Source organism: Podarcis cretensis (assembly GCF_951804945.1).
Source record: "Podarcis cretensis genome assembly, chromosome: 8".
In the NCBI taxonomy this organism is placed as follows: Eukaryota; Metazoa; Chordata; class Lepidosauria; order Squamata; family Lacertidae; genus Podarcis; species Podarcis cretensis.
In genome coordinates, this window is record NC_137177.1 from 17732875 (window position 1) to 17748300 (window position 15426).

At 44.4% G+C, this 15426-nt stretch overlaps 2 pseudogenes across 2 annotated transcripts; one reads left to right on the forward strand and one right to left on the reverse strand.

The window, feature by feature from the left end:
- The first annotated feature begins 48 nt into the window (after nucleotides 1–48).
- Nucleotides 49–6530, forward strand: LOC307222738 (chemerin-like receptor 1 pseudogene; annotated as a pseudogene). Its single transcript, XR_013843842.1, has 3 exons — nucleotides 49–371; nucleotides 4610–4666; nucleotides 4948–6530. The product of XR_013843842.1 is annotated as a chemerin-like receptor 1 pseudogene (transcript).
- A 3355-nt stretch (nucleotides 6531–9885) lies between these two features.
- Nucleotides 9886–12567, reverse strand: LOC307222606 (C3a anaphylatoxin chemotactic receptor pseudogene; annotated as a pseudogene). The gene is made up of 2 exons (XR_013843843.1): nucleotides 12473–12567; nucleotides 9886–11281 (listed from the first exon to the last, which is right to left on the reverse strand). The product of XR_013843843.1 is annotated as a C3a anaphylatoxin chemotactic receptor pseudogene (transcript).
- Nucleotides 12568–15426: the final 2859 nt, after the last annotated feature.

Below are 15426 nucleotides of genomic sequence, written 5' to 3' on the forward strand. Positions count from 1 at the left end.
CTGCAGAGCCACAGCAAGAAGGGCACTCTCCACTCCTGTGGTTGCCAGAACCAGGCATTCCTGGCCACTGATAGCCTTCTCTATCATGAGTTTGTCATCTCCTCTTTTAAAGCCATCCGAGTTGGTGGCCATCACAGCCTTTCACTTTAAGCTGTTGAGGTGGAGGAGAATGGATGGATGAACTCTCCCCGCCATCCCATTCTGCAACTCCTATAGGAACCACTTGCGGAGTCAAAGGGGATTGTGTCACAAAGACACATCCTACTTTTCATCTCGACATATCCTCCCACTTCTGCTTTCTTCTTTGCATTTAGAGAATTCTCCTTGTGTTGGAGGCAGCAGCAGCACAAAAGATTATTCTTCTCTTTAAGGTAAGCACCATCTTGATTATTGGGAGGAACAGGAGATACTTTTCCTCCTTGATAGAAGCTCTGTGCTTTTTACAGTCCTGTGGCAGACTATCATCTATCTATCTCTATCTATCTATCTATCTATCTATCTATCATCTATCTATCTATCTATCTATCTATCTATCTATCATCTATCTATATCTATCATCTATCTATCTATCATCTATATCTATCTATCATCTATCTATCATCTATCTATCTATCTATCTATCTATCTATCTATCATCTATCTATCTATCATCTATCTATCTATCTATCTATCTATCTATCTATCTATCATCTATCTATCTATCATCTATCAATCATCTATCATCTATCTCTATCATCTATCTATATCTATCATCTATCATCTATCTATCATCTATCTATCTATCATCATCTATCTCCTAAATGCTTTCTGTCTTTTGGAATTTGCTTTTTCCTGCCCCTGTTCTTGCAGGTTGGAATTAGGAACATAACAAGCTGCCTTATATTGTATCAGAACATTTATATAATAATAATAATAATAATAATAATAATAATAATAATAATAAATTATTTATACCCCACCCATCTTACTGGTTTTCCCAGCTACTCTGGGCAGCTTTCAACAGAATATTAAAATACAATAGTCTATTAAACATTAAAAGCTTCCCTAAACAGGGCTGCCTTCAAATGTCTTCTAAAAGTCTGGTAGTTGTTTTTCTCTTTGATATCTGGTGGGAGGGCGTTGCACAGGGCGGGTGCCACTACCGAAAATCTCTCTCTGTGCATGTGTACAGAACCATTATTGGAGCAGGATAACACGGTCATATTCGCAGAACTGCTGTTCCCACAGAGGTTTAGCAATCAATCCCTCTCCCCAAGGAACTCTGGGAATAATGGTAGTGGTGGGAGGGGGATGGGGGGGTCTCCTGACACCTCTCGGCACCCTCAGCAGACCACAGTTCCCAGAATTACATGGGCACCCAAAAAGTGCTATCCAGGTGGAGAAATACTGCCCTGGCTGCCAGCTAAAAGGTACTGGGAAGAAAATGCTAATAGGTCTATATGGTGAGTTGCTTGCCCCTGTTTGCATCCCCTCCAAGTGTCCTGGTTTTCCAGGGACAGCCCCGGAATTACAGAAGCCATCCTGGTTTCTGATTTGATCCTGGAATGTCCCACTTTTTCCTCCCCTCCTCATCTTGATAAAAAGTGGTAGAGAGTTCAGACACGCCCCTCCAGAAAAACCCAACCACCTCCTGTCCTTTTTTTTTGGAAACAGGAGACTTTGCTGTGTGTGTGCAGGTGGAAAACAGAGTTACGTTTATACTGAAAATAAAATGCATGCACCAAACGAAGGAAGCGATGAAGGTGGCATACAAACCCCTTCTTATAATTTTGAAGGAAACTGTAGCCAATACACTTTCAGTTCTTTAATTGCAATGTTTAAAGGAGATGCGTGGAGTATTTGTTCCTTCATTGTAAATGGATCCTTGCACTGTCTATTGAGTAGTAAGTCACACTGAGGAGCTTACTCTCAGATAACTGGGTAAAGACTTTTCAGCCTTACACTGCAATCCCACTGAGTTCAATAGGATTTACTCTCTGGTAGGTTCTTGATCATTCTCACAATGTCTTCTATTATTATTATTATTATTATTATTATTATTATTATTATTTATTATCACTCACCTTTCCCCTCTGACAGGGACTCAAGGCAGCTTGCAGCTAAAATTTTGTTTCATTCTATTTATCTGCAGAAGGCGTCACACACGATCCCTTCCAACACACTTTTTCTTTTCTTTACAACAATCCCATGAGGCAGCTTTGGCAGAGATGTTGCCATTGGCTCAAGGTGACAGATGTGTATGACATACATGTAGATGACATGCAGACATGACATACATGTGTGTGGCGAGATCAAATGTGGGAGAAGCTTCCTGATGTAAAATAGAATGTTGGTCTTGCCTCAGATCAAGGTAACAGGGTCATGGCTGACAGGAAGTCACCACAGTGTTGCAATTGCTCTTGATCTCCAAAAAGGAAGAAAGGATGTAGAAACTTTTGCTCTGATCTGCTGTTGTGTTGTGTTGTGTGTGTTTTTTTAAAAATAGAAATTTTTAATTTTTAATAAATTAAATAAGAATAGTAATTGAGGTGGGTCCAGAGACAAATGTGGAGAGATTGACAAATGTTACCTTTAGTTTTTTCACACACTCAAACCCCACTCTCCATCCTCCACTCTGGAGGAGCGAGGCGCGTGGTCAGAGTTCAAGGACAAACTCCAGTTGGGCAGAAACCCTAGGAGCTGGCCTGGGGAGAGGGCTGAGGTGCAGATGGATAGGCTAAGAGGGCTGACTTTGGGCTCCAAAGCCTGACATTCCCCACTGCTGGCATAATCTATGCAATCCTGGATCCTGGTCTTGAAGGGGCTTTGAGGTCTCTTGTCCAGACCCAGATTAACCATTAAGCAAAATAAGCACATGCTTAGGGCAACAAGGAAAGGGGGCCACCACAGAAATTTCAGACCCTCCAAGTGTCCCTATTCTCCACGGATATCCCTGATTTAGAGAAGCCATCCCAGTTTCTTATTTGATCCTGGAATGTCCCGCTTTTCCTTAAGATGTCCCTATTTTCATTGGAGAAATGTTGGAGGGTATTGAGTTATCTGACTCCTGAGCCATCTGAAAGCAGTCCTGTATAAGTTCGGTATTCTTAAAAAAATGTTTAATGTTTTATTATGTTTTTATATATGTTGGAAGCTGCCCAGAGTGGCTGGGGCAACCCAGTAAAATGTGTAGGGTATAAATAGTATCATTATCATTATGGAATGGGATGTCCCTATTTTCATCACAGAAATGTTGGAGGGTATGAAAATTTTCGTTGTTGGTTTTTCTATGGACCAGCAACTCTGCTTTTCAGTTTACAAATTCTGAGAAAAACCCCGTCTCTATTAATTAAAGCACTAAAGCACGAGATTCATCTGTAAGATAGTAATTAATCTGTTCATGTTGTGAAATAAAGTGGAAATATACATAAAACCCCACATTATTTTAGGGTTCGTTTCATTTCAAAAGATAAAACTTTATTTTACGGTTTATTATTGTTTATATTTTGAATCAGGCACTTATGGAAGCAACAAAATCTTTGAAGTGCTTAGGGGTCTCTAAAAGTCTTAATCTGGCCTTGCTCCTGTCCAAGGCACTGCTTGCCCTCTCTATCCTGGCCCAGTCTGCACAACTGCCCAGATGGAGATATTGCTCCTTCTTCTTGCCCTTATCACTGCTTGCAAGATCAAAGAGGGTTGCTGAACAGGCAGTGATAGCAATGAGGAACAGGAGCTGCAGTGGTGGGGCCCCTGGCCGCTGCCCAACAGTGCCAACCCCTGGCCAACCCTGAATGTGCACAAGGAAGGGAGAATGGAGAAGTTTCCTCTTTCCTCCCTTTCCCTTCTGTTTGGCTAAGCATGTTGCAGAGGCTATATCAGTAAATTCCTGGGCATTCTCCACCCCTTGACAGCATGACTTATCGTCCACACTGATGCTCTGTCTCACTTGCTGGGTCAGCAAGGCAGGACTCTTCTCACTCTGTGGTGAAGCAGGGCAGGTTTTCTTCACATGATCAGGGACATTTTCTCTTTTCTGTCTTGTTACTTCATATGTTCCAGGAGTAAGGCTCCTTAGCAGAGCCTAAGGCAAGGGAGCCCAGGCTAGTACATTGTGCTTTCTGAGGCATGCTGCAAATGTGTGTGTTTGTGTGCATTTCCTTTGGGCTCCTATGAGCCTCTAGTCCAGAGGTCACCAAGATGCTGTCTGTGGGTGTCGTTGTACCTGCCAGTAGCCACTTCTGCTTCCTGCTGGGACTCTGGTCCTTTGACAGTTGCACAGCAGGTAGAAATTCAACAAGTGAAGCCTGCAGGGGAAAGCCGCCTTCTTCTTCTTCTTCTTCTTCTTCTTCTTCTTCTTCTTCTTCTTCTTCTTCTTCTTGTAAAAAAAACCATGTCCTGAGCCGTTAAGAGGCAGAGGAACTGTGGCAGAAAACACGGCAGCTGCTGTCATCGTGGACAAATGGCTCCCGGCTCCCCAAAGGTTTCTTAACTGTCCTACTGCTTTTGTTTTTCCTGGGCCTAGAGTGACACAGAGGCAACCTCCCCCCCCCCCCCGTGTGGGCTAATGAAATGCAGAGCATCTCCTTGGCAGCCTTCACTCCATAATAACAGCTCATTCCCCACCTTCCAGGCACAGGGCTGCACCAATCGACATTCAGAGGGGAGAGGACAGGCTGAGAGCTGAAGGGTGAGTGTTTGGTCTTGACTTTTTTAAAGGCTTGTGGCATGGGGGAGAAAACCTGAGAATTCTCATTTACTGGTTGTCATCAACATTTATTTGTATTCTGCCTTTCCGTGGTATCCTATGGCAGGGTATTTCTGAATACCACATGCTGGGGACAAGGGTGTTGTATAGGTCACCTCTGTCCTGCCTGTGAGCCTCCAGAGGCATTTGGTTGGGTTGCTGTGGTGAACAGCATGCTGGACCTTCTCCTACACATCAGACCTCATGTTCTTGCTTTGTTTCAGCCAGGATAAGGGAGAAGACGGCAGTAAAGGAGACTCTCAGTCAAGAAGAATGGAGAGCACAACTGCACCGACAAACCTTCCCATTAATAATTCTTATCCAGACCCCTCAGATCTTCACTATGAATATGAATATGAATATGACGAGGAAGCATATATGTTTGGAAAAACCTTGCAGAAAAGGTTGAACATTGTCGCTATGATAATTTACAGCCTTGCCTTCCTGTTGGGGGTCATTGGTAATGGGCTGGTTATATTCATTACCGGCTTCCGTATGAAGAGGACAGTCAACACTGTCTGGTTCCTCAACTTGGCCATTGCTGACTTTGCCTTCACTTTCTTCCTTCCCCTGAGCATTGTCTACCTAGCCCTGGACTTTAATTGGCCCTTTGGCCTGGCAATATGCAAGTTGAACTCTACCCTTGCCTTCCTCAACCTCTATGCCAGTGTCTACCTCCTCACAATCATCAGCATCGACCGGTTTGTTTCTGTGTTCTGGCCTGTGTGGGCTCAGAATCATCGAACACCCAGGCTGGCTTCCTTTGTGGCCTTGGGTGTTTGGATCTTGGCACTGGTGCTGTGTTCTCCAAACCTCTATTTCAGGAATACAGCCCAACATCACAATGATCCAAAAAAGACCAACTGCTACAGCAAATATGGTAGCCCTCAGCAGCATGATGCAATGGTCGCCAGCCGGTTCATCTTTGGCTTCTTCATCCCTTTCAACATCATCATCGTTTGCTACGGGGCGATTGTTCTGAAGCTGAGGAGGAACCAGCTAACTGAATCAAACAAGCCCTTCAAGGTCATCACAGCAGTGATTGTGGCCTTCTTTGTCTGTTGGCTTCCCTATCATATCTTCTCTTTCATTGAGCTGAAAGCACGAGAAGATGTAGACCTGGTTTTAGTGTTGATCATCGGCGTTCCGCTGACAACCAGCTTGGCTTTCGTCAACAGCTGCCTCAACCCCATCTTGTATGCCTTCATGGGGCATGATTTCAAGGAGAGGCTGAGATACTCACTCTTCTCTGCATTTGAGAGTGCCTTTGCTGAGGACAGCAGCCAGAGCTTGGTGACCAACAAGACCAGATCTTCAGTAGAGTTAGACTCCCAGGGTGTATGAAACCTTCTGCTTCCAAACCCCACCCTCCAGGGCAAGATTGTGAAATGTGTTCATTCAGAATCTAGTCCTGGCTGGAGCTGGGGAAGTTGTAGTCCAAATCACCTGGAAGCAACCAGATCTACAGTATGTGTATACATTCCGCCCCCCCTTCCAGCCACAACTCACTGGAACTCAGTTCTGGCACCTCTCAGATGGGCGCCATTGCCATTATAAGAGAACAAGGGAGGCTTTCATCGTGAGTTCCTGCACCTCTTTTTCTAGACAAATAGCAGTGTAAGTGCATACATCATTCTTTTGTGACCTGTTTCATGATATGCTATGTGGATTTTTATTCTACTTTTTTTTTAATTGATATTGCTCTCTTTGTAAAAGCTTTATGGACAGCTATTTAACAAAACAAGACTTTCTGAACTCTGCATTGACCTTGTATCCCTGTATCTAAATAAAAGTATTTGCTTTGTTGTTGTTGTTGTTGGTTTTGAATTTGCTTTGTATGTTGCCACCCCGAAAGGCAGATGTCCTTGGGGGTCCTAGTTTGCAAACATTCCCCCTTCAGTGGATCCTTATCAACCCACGGTGGAGCAAATGGGGATATAAAAAAGCAGGGATGGGGAACCTGTGGCCTTCCAGATGTTGTGGTTGTTTAGTTGTTTAGTCGTGTCCGACTCTTCATGACCCCATGGACCAGAGCACGCCAGGCACTCCTGTCTTCCACTGCCTCCCGCAGTTTGGTCAAACTCATGCCGGTAGCTTCGAGAACACTGTCCAACCATCTTGTCCTCTGTCGTCCCCTTCTCCTTGTGCCCTCCCATCTTTCCCAACATTAGGGTCTTTTCCAGGGAGTCTTCTCTTCTCATGAGGTGGCCAAAGTATTGGAGCCTCAGCTTCAGGATCTGTCCTTCCAGCGAGCACCTTCCAGATGTTACTGAGCTACAATGCCCATCACCCTTGACCAGTGGCTTTGCTGCCTTGGGACTGATGCGAGTCGGAGTCCAGGAACATCGTCAGAACCCTGAAACTCAAAGATCAATTCCCTTGAGTGGAAAGGAGGTGGCATTGAGTTGATGAGGGAAAGAGAAGGGCGAATGAAGGTTAAGAGGGGGGGGGGGAGGAATCCATGAAGCCACCCCCACTGGTGTTAACACCTTGGAGCCTTTCCCATGCTCCCTTGGAGCATGCATGGAGGTGGAAAAGTTGGATCAGGCCCACTAGCCTGACACCAACTTCCACCTGCTCATCTGAATGTCTGAACAAAGCCTGGCAGCCCACAACTGCATGCACATAGACTTTGGGAACTTAGGAAAAGCAGGCTAGTTTCCCAGGGGCCCCAACTGCTCTGGTAGGCATTCACATGAGCGCATGACATCCAGGAGTGGGATCCCACTGTGCCCTCTATTCTTCCCCATCCACATGGGGATGCATGTACGGATGGATGGAAGGATCTGCCAGTTTCAAGTTCTAAGAGTGCCTTGGGACATTTTACACTCAGCATCTTATGGCTCCTGCCTCTGAGTTTGCAGCAGCAGTAAGTTCATAGGGACTTCTCAAAGTCTAAACCTGGAAGGGGGAAACACTGTGAATCTGCAGGCTAAATTTCACCATGGGCAACCTTCTGGGGGCACGTGCCAGTGGGGGGTGGGGCCAGAGGCAAAAATCAGGTGGAGCAATGGACATGCATTTCAGCTACACAAAAGTTTTTCTTCACCCACTGACCTTTCCAACCTTCACCCAGGCAAGCAAGATGGAATATTGAAGTTCAATGACCATTAACCCAGGTAAAAGCATGCAGCCGGGGGAGCACAGTGGCGGAGCAGTGATGTCACCGTGCCAAGGGTCCATTGATGGATGTTGCTGTCTCCATCACGAAGATTCTGGGCTCTGATCTCAATTCCATGTGTCTGCCATTCAATCTCTCTGACTAGTGGCTCAATGGTGCTGGAGCAAAGGACAAGGGCCACAGGGACACAGGGCATCCAGTGACAGAGGCATAGTGGAAATCAAGTTAGAACTTTTGTCTGCCAGGAAGATGGATTTCAGGGGTCATCAACAGCTCAGGGTCAGGCAGTGCTTTTTTTTCTGGGGGGACGCAGAGGTACACATACCCATAAGCACTTTCTGAATCTCAGTTTAGCCTCATTGAGGGGTAGTATTTCAATATGAGCAGGAAAATGAGAGTACTCCTAAACATTTTTTTAAAGAAAAAAAGCACTGGGCTCAGGAAACCACAGGACCTAATGTGGCCCTCAGGCCCGTCTGCCTGGCCCTTGGGACTCACCCTGGACACATTCCTCCTTGGCCTCACTGTGCACCTTCCTTGAATTTTTTTTGCCTGGCTGGAATGTGCCCTTAAACTCTAATGGTGCCTCTTGCTTGACTGAAGGACGGAGAGGCACATGTGAATGCCTGTGGGAAATGGTGTATTCATTGCTATGCCCACCACTGAGATGTGGCCCCAGAGGTTGCCTAAGAGGCAATGTGGCTCTCAGGTTGCTGTAGTGGAACAGAAGTGGAACAGCCAGGGCCGGATTTAGGTTTGATGAGGTCTTAAGCTTCTGAAGGTAATGGGGCCCTTTATATGTCTAGCTGCCCTTGTCAACAACAAATTGTCGCTGTTTTTTGTGTTGAATATATGCTATATGGTAATTTATGGACCTAATAATAATAGGTATCTAAAGCCATTTGCACATAACAAAATATGTATTTTATCAAAGTAATTGATATAGAAATGAGCAAACCAGTGATATCTCAGGGAGCAGGCTAGCAGGCGGGGCCCATGACTTACATCATAGGAGCCTACAAAAACACAAAACACTGTTGCTGTATGTAGGTTTTACTTTATTTGTTTTTTATCTTATATTTTGGAAATGTACATCCAGTTTTTCTCCTTTAAATTTTTTTGGGGCCCCCAAGCTTGTTTAGCTTATACGTAAATCTGGCACTGGGAACAGCATGTGTAAAAGACATTCATGGATTAATTACAAATATTTATATCGTGCCTTTCCACACTTAATGCTCAGGATGGCTGACAACTGCAGAAACACACATAAAAGCATATAACATAAATATTGCAAGATGGAAATAAGGATTTATTTTTTAAAAGGCAGCAAATGATAACTACAAGCCAGCTGCAGCAGAGTCAAAACAGAATCAAACAAGCTAACCTCACAGGTGGAAGACTTGCCAGGAACTCAAAGTTTGGTGGCTGGCTGAGAGGGTGCCATGGGAGGGAGTTCCCATATCTGGGTACAACTCGCCAAAAAGGCCCTAACTTTTGTTAGTGGGGGCAGAACCGATGTGCTTGGTCAGTTAGTTAAGTATTTCTATTGTTTTACTTGATGGGGGGGGGAGCTGCCTCCCTGTCCACCATTGGCTATGCCCATGGAGTCCATCACAAACTGGCAATTTCAAATTGTGCAATCAACAACCCCCTATCCCCAAAAGAGCAGACTTTTTGTAATCAGGAAAGTGCTGGGGAGACAACCTGTAACACTTGCCTTGACACAACATCATTTCACCTCTCCACAAACAAAGGCGAATGAATGCTCATTCTGTAGCCAATGTTGTCATATCTTCCTGCAAGCAGATCAGGATGAATGCCTCTGGAAGTAACCCTTCCCCTAATTTGTTTAATTTGCAAAACCAGGCAGAAGTTTATTTTTAAGGAACATGGACTACACATATTTTATTTTTTAAAAAAATAATTTTTATTGAATGATTTTATGTTACAAAAAACAATACAGCCATACTACCACTAAACATAATTAAGAAATAAAAATAACATACATCAATATTTAGTTTGTTATTTGTTATTTACTGTCTTATTTCCTCCCAAACATTGCATACAACAACACACATGTGTGCAGACACCCACACACCCACACCTGCACACAAAATGATAATAATGAAAGTAAATATTTCTTCCCCTTTTATCTTCCAAAATCTTTTCTTCAACTTTGACTTCCTGTCAAGTCCCTTTGCATATATTTTATCTTACATTTGAATGTACAGAAAACAATAATGCGGTTTATTGTTTAAGGAACATGGACTACACATAAACTTGCGAAAAGTCTCAAACCATGCTGGACTCCACTCCTGAAGTGGAGCTGGAGGTTCTGTTGGTGGGGAAAGAAGGTGTGAAGGCCCACTTGTCGTTGACCGCTCCTTTAAAGGCCAGGAAGAGGGATCGGCGGCTGGTCATTTTGTAGTCGGACCCGACAAAGACATACAGAATGGGATTGAGGCAGCTGTTGAGGCAGACCAGGCCCTCAGCCAGTGGGGTGCCAATATCTAGGGTGGTTTGCATTTGAAGGCTATCGTCTTCCAGTGTTTCAAGAATGGAGAAGAGGTGGTGGGGGAACCAGCAGAAGAAGAAGGCCATGACCACTGCCACTATGATCTTGAAGGATCGGCCAAATTGGCCAAATATCTTCCCCCTTAGCTTGATCATGATGGCGCAGTAGCAGGCCAGAATGATGCCGAAGGGGATTAGGAAGCCGAGCGTGAATTCAGCAAGCACCATGAGACGGTGTGTCCTTAGGCTGCCCTCATCCTGCAAATGGAAGCTGTAGATGCAATGTATAGTGCCATCCATTAGCTCTTCCGTGTCGCGGAAGCTGAAGTACGGGATGCTGAGAGCCAAGGCTGCTACCCAGATGAACACAGCCACCAGGGAAGCAAGCTGGAGACTGCGGTGGTTCAAGGCCCAAACTGGGTGGACCACAGCAGCGTAGCGGTCGGCACTGATGGCTGTTAAGAAGAAGACACTGGCAAACATGTTCAAGAGGGGAACCACGGTGTTGAGTTTGCACATCAGCCTCCCCAGAGTCCAGTGATAACCCAGAGACACGTAAGCTATCTCAGTGGAGAGGCAAAGGGCAAAGATGAAATCGGCCACAGCCAAGTTGAGATACCAGATGGTGGTAACCGTCTTCTTCATGTGGAAACCGGTGAGGAAGATAACAAGGCCGTTGCCTGTGGCCCCCAAGAGCAAGGTGATGGTGTAGATTGTCAAGGAAAACATTCTCATTGCTGGCAAAATGTGGGCATTATCAGAGGGAGGGTCTAGGAGCCATTCTTCTGTCCAGTTGTAGTCAAACACGTCACTGTTGGTGGGTGGTGGAAAGTCTGTGTCATTGTCAGGTTGGAAGAAAGGGAGGAGATCCATCCCTTCGCAGGTTCACTTACCACTTCTCTCTTTCTCTCTCTCTATTTGGCCTGAAACAAAACAAAACGCCCACACAAATGCCATATCGGTATCACAGAACTGGAATGAATAGGCAAGGGTGTGTGTGCAGATTTCAAACTGGTGTCAGATTTTCATGGAGAAATCCCAGTTCCCAAGCCCATATTTTGAATTTGAAGTGTGAAACTTGACATTCAACTTAATTTCTGAGTTAAGTTTGGAGAATGGTTGGAAGGGAGGTGGGGGAACCTAGCAGAAATTTTCGGCACAGCGTTGCCCACAATATTATTCCTTTAAACCAGTGCTTCCCAAACTTGGGTCTCCAGCTGTTTTGGGACTACAACTCCCATCACCCCTAGCTTTCAGGACCAGTGGTCAAGGATGATGGGAACTGTAGTCCAAAGAAAGAAAAGAAAAGAAAAGCTGGAGACCCAAGTTTGGGAAACACTGATTTAAACTGATAGGTGGATAGTTGACAGTCTCATCCCCAAGAAACCTGGAGCAACAGGCACACAAGTTCCCCGAGTCACACGCTTCCAGAAGATGTTGTGATGGCCATGGCTAGACAATTTCATGGAGGAGAAAGCTATCAGTGGCTACTAGCCATGATTCCTATGTTTTCCCATGACCGTCATAGTAAGATGCCTTCATCCTTCGTCCTAAGGTCCCAGGGCAGGTTACAGCAATTAAAACACAATGTTAAAAACAGTTCAAAGCAACTTACAATCACAGGTTGTTGTTATTTATTTCACACTTATAAATCAAAAGGGAGATTCACAGAGGCCCAGATGGCCTGGAACAATTCCATGTCATTTCTACAGGGACTTATAGAGGTCCCATCCAGATTAGTATACATTGACTGGCAACAGCTTTCTGGGATTTCAGACAATGAATCTCTTCCAGTCCTACCTGGAGAAGCCAGGGATTGAAACTGGGACCTCCTGCGTGATGAAGGCAGTATATTTCTGAATGCCAGTCACTGGGAATTTCACTGAAGCCCTGCATCCTGGCTTCCAATGGGCATCTGGGTTGCTCTTGTGACAAACTGGTGGATTATCTGACCCATTTACTAGATTCTTATGTTAAATCTGGCCTGGGAAACCAGGCTTGGGCTTAGATCTAACTACTACCCTCTGCTATGCATCCACATTTGGAGTACCAAAACACCTCATATTGGCCTTTCCCTCCCTTTCCATCCTTTCCCATAACCTTGGATCTCATACCTTAGACATTGGGTGCTCTTTGTTACCCAACTGTTGGCTGTTCTCTCCAGCTTTCTGAAGTCTTCTTCAGCAGCCCTCTTCTCTTTTGCTCTCCCCTCCGTGCAAAATGCACCAAGTCCCCAACTGTCTTTCTTATCACGATCATCACCGGCTGTCTCCTTCTCTGCCATCTTTCTGAAACATCTGCCACCACAATCAGGGCCATCAGTGTAGAGAGGAGGCCTCAGAGGCACGCAGACATGTTTTCTCTGGAGTGGAGATGTCAGGGTAGGACTTTGGAGGCAGGTGCCCACATAGGGACGGGGAAGAAGTTTGATTCAGTTTGCATTTCTAATAAGCCTCCCTAATTTGCACTTTCTGAAAGAACCCAAGTACCAAAACACAGCCACCCTTTGAAATTCACATGCCTCCAAATTTTGCAATGCAGGGCTCCAGTCAAGTAATTTGCCCCCAAAACACATGTACTAGGGTAAAGCAAATATAGATAGCACATGCCAGTGAAAATAACATGAAAAAAATTAAAAAAAATTTTTTGGGGGTGCCATTCTGCTAGAATGTGTACATTAGGCAAAAACGCATATAAAAGTGCATTTTAGAAGAAATTCACACTAAAATGCTGATTAATTTTCACAAGGTTTTTTTTAATATATGTATAAAACACCACAGTGTGCATATAAATGCACATATCGACAAAACTGCATTTTCATAAGTACTTAAAAAAAATAAATCACAAACTGATATGGAAATGTGGAGGACTTGAACGTAAAGATTGGAAAAATAAGAAACCCATACTCACTCAGATACCACATTTTGATTGCCTGTCATAGAATCATAGTTGGAAGGGACCCCAAGGAGCATCTAGTCCAACCCCCTGAAATGCAGGAATATGCAGATGGCCCATATTGGGATCAAACCAGTGACTTTGGCATTATCAGCACCACACTCTAACCAAGTGAGCTAACAAGTGCTTTCTCTGTCAGCATGGAGCTAAATGAACCAATGATATAACCCAATATAAGGGAGCTTCCTATTCTTTTGTGTGATTGCAACTAACTGGCAACCTGTTGAGTGGCAAAAGAGGGCAAGAGAATACAAGAACAAAAATAAACAGAGGGTCTTTTTCATTGTGGCTCTCTGTTTGCGTGTCAAGACCCTGAGACCACCCCCTCGTTGATGAATAAGACACAAAGACACAGATATTAGGTTAATGTTGTTGGGCAAATTTAGGCAACAACTTTATTGGTTACGGAATGTGAGCGGTATTGGCTTAGGCATTGGAATTGACCCGACTATATCAGACTCCTGCCCGTCATGCAGGGAGTCCAGTAAGGGTCAACCACTGGTTGGGGGAGCCCCATCGATGCAAACCAACTCGAGCTCCCTCTGGGTTCCCGACGGGGTCATGGCATGGCCCTAGCCCAGCCCCGGACTTTGGACAAGATCCACACTCCTGGATTCCTTTAATGGAATACCCTTAAGATTGGAGGGGCAGGTGATGGCCACACCTCCCATCTCCCATCATAAGATCAAACAATGCCTAACCACCAAACCTTACACAGTTGTGATGATTGCTACGAGGTAGGCGGAAACCAAATGGCCCATGCCAATTTGCCAAGTGGAAAAATTCCTACCAGGCCCTTCGACGACGACCAACCGAGGTCCATAGCAAGGCCAAATTCGAAACCTGAAAATAGAGAGGGAGGGTGGGAGATCGAGGAAGTGAGCCAAGAGGAAGCTCTCCGGCTCGCGCCTCAGTTTAAATGGGGCTGGCCACGCCCCTCCAGCCAGCGGATTGGCTGGCAGGCGAATGACATGGCTGGGAACCTCTGGGGGACACCAGCCCTGGAGGGGAGTGGGTGGCCATGTGGTCCACCACAACTCCTCCGCACTTGGAAGTTGAGCGGATTTGTGAAGCACTCTCCCCAGTCAAGTTTTGCCTGGTGCCTTCCTTGACATCTTTTCAGTGCCAGGTAAACACTGCCCTGCCCACCCAGCTTTTGATGGACTATGATGAAGTTGTTTGTTAATAGTTTTGCTGCCCAACCTTTCTGCTGCTATTATTGGATGGGGCTTGTGACTGCTTTGTGTTGTTGTTTTTTTAGATGTGAATATGTTTTGTGTAAGCGTGTTCACATTACAATGTATTTTTTCTCCTGTTGATTTTTCCTGCTTTTAAATACGTTGTATGTTGACTGGAAACCTTGCTGTGTAAGAAGGGACCAACAAATGCAGTAAGAAAATAATAATGGAACTGCCAAATTTATGTTGATATCCATCAACCAACACTTCTGCCCCATTTTGAAGGCTGAGAAATGATATATAACGAATTGAAAAAGAGGTTTAAAATAAAGTTTGTAAAAAACAACAACCCAGAAGCTTTCCTTTTGGGAATTATAGGGACAGAACTACCCAAACTGTACAGAAATTTATTCATGTATGCGACTACAGCGGCAAGAATGTTACTTGCCCAAAAATGTAAAGAAGAAGAAGTCCCAGCAAAAGAAGAATGGATACAAAAACTTATGGAATATGCAGAAATGGCGAAACGTACCGGAAAAAAATGAAAAATCAAGACAACAAACTTTTTATAAAAGAATGAAAATGGTTTGTTGAATATTTACAAACAAACCGTAAACAGATTAGAACATTGGCAGAATTATTGTAATAACTTGCAGTTTCATGAGCATATATATTGAAAGCAGATGAATAAATGGTCATATTAAGTTAATTTGGATATGCAGAAAATATGTAAATATAAATTTAAGGATCTGCAGAAAGAGGGGGAAGGAAGTCAAGTTTTGAAATGTTAAAATGATTGTAAAATGATTGAATTGTATGAGAATGAAAATCATAAATAATTTTTTCTTTTAAAAAAATGAAGGCTGTGGAAGTTTGCTGGGGGTGAGGGATGTGGCTGCATGCCTGCACAGCTGGAAGAGATTCCTTGGTACTGA